Here is a 2,000-nt window from a genome sequence, read left to right as displayed (position 1 = left end):
GCCGAAATTTAGATCAACGTCTTTCTTTTTAAGAAAGTTTTGTTATCTTAGGGGCACCTGGGTGGCTCAGTCGATTAAGTGGCTGACTTTTGATTTTGGCTCAGGTCATAATCTCGGGTCCTGGGATCGAGCCCCATATCAGACTCCACACTCAGCGTGGAGTCTGATTCAGGAGTCTCTCTTCTTTTGAAAAAAATTTTTTATTTAAATTCGATTAGCCCACATATTAGTTTCTGGTGTAGTGTTCAGTGATTCATTAGTTGTGTATAGTTCCCAGTGCGTATCACATCACATGCTCTCCTCTCCCTCTGCCTCTCCCCCTTCTCTCTCTCTCTCAAATAAATAAATAAATCTTTAAAAAAAGTTTTGCTGTTTTAGGTTTTACATTTAGATCTATATTTTCAGTTAATTTTTGTATAAAGTATGAAGTTTAGGTCAGAGTTTATTGTTTTGCCTGTGAATGGATGTCCAACTGCTCCAGCACCATTTGTTGAACAGGCAATCCTTCCTCCATTGAATTGTTTTCGTACCTTTGTCAAAAGTAAATTGGAGCCGTCATCTTCTGCCTAGACCAGGGATCAGCAAACTATGCCCATGGGCCAATCCAGCCCACTACCCATTTTTGTATTCTGTTTGATTGGAACAAAGATACACCCATGTTGTTTATGTCTTGTTTACATATTATCTATGGCTGTTTTTATGCTACAAGAGTAGAGTTATATAATTGTTACAGACACCAAAACTCTTTCCTATTTGGCCCTTAACAGAAAAAGTTTGCCAGCCCCTGGTTAGGCTACTGCAACAACTTCTGCAGTGCCATGAGCAGAACTATCAGACTATGACCTTGGCAGTTCATTCTGGGTTACCTGGAGAATGAACCAACCAGGGCTGAGGGTTCCCCCATCGCCTAGAAGGGAAGAGGCTGCACCCAAGCTCAAGTGCCCATGAGACTGGTGCCTTCTTCACTCCAAGAGTGGAGATTGTAACATTCCTTGGGCAGCTGGCATTCCCAGAGAATTCCTGTAAACCACCGGCACCCCAAATCCATACTGCCTGTTGCTCAGCAGCCTGTGTCGTCTCCCATTGTCAGGAGGCTCAGTTGAGGCGGGGCTCAATCTTCTTCATGTTTGCCCTATAAAAGGGGGGACTACAAGGGACGTATGTTCTCCTTATTGAGACTCAGTAGTGCTCTGGCCCTCAGCTCACCTCTCCATCGGATGACAGGGGAATAGAGGGTCTGTGCCTTTTTTCTTGGCTATCCTGGCCCTGTAAATTTATATTTTCTTTAACAAAGCCCATTCCTTAACCTGTGCTAGGCAACTTTGTGAAGTTTATCCTGAAGGCTAGTGTATAACAGGCTGACAACCCTGAATAGACTCATCTTGCATGCCAGGGGGACCCCAAAGGGACCCATCTAGCACAACAGACTCCTTGCATCCACATTGACTCTCCTCTGATTCAGTCTTCACACTGCAGCTAGAGTGGGTTTTTTCTAAACAAACCTATTTTTTCACACACCTTCCTCCCACAACCCAATTTAAAACACTTCAATGAGGGGTGCCTGGGTGGCTCAGCCAGTTAAGTGTCTAACTCTTGGTTTTGGCTCAGGGTTGGGGGATCAGGCCCACATGGGGCTCTGTGCTTGGCATGGAGTCTGTTTGAGATTCTCTCTCTCTCCCTCTACCCCTCCCCCGACTCTTGCTCTCTCTCTCTCTCTCTCTCTCCCTCTCTCTCTCAAATAAATAAATCTTAAAAAAAAACAAAAACACTTTCAATGACTTCTTCTGGGTCTTAAAATAAAACAAAATCTTTCACATGGCTTTATAAGACCCAGCATAATCTGGTCCCTACTTTTCTCTCTAGTCTTAACTCCTATCATTTTTCTTCCCTCTCTGACCTCCAACCAAAGAAACCAGGATTTAGCTTATTTCAGTGAATGTTTCCATGCACTTGAAAAGAATATTTCTTCTGCTGTTGTTAGCATTCCATAAATGTTGGTT

This window comes from Eumetopias jubatus, unplaced genomic scaffold (assembly GCF_037043125.1).
Source record: "Eumetopias jubatus isolate StellerSeaLion01/CBP00866 unplaced genomic scaffold, mEumJub1_p1.0 scaffold_11, whole genome shotgun sequence".
Lineage (NCBI taxonomy): Eukaryota > Metazoa > Chordata > Mammalia > Carnivora > Otariidae > Eumetopias > Eumetopias jubatus.
Note: the sequence above shows the minus strand (reverse complement) of the source record.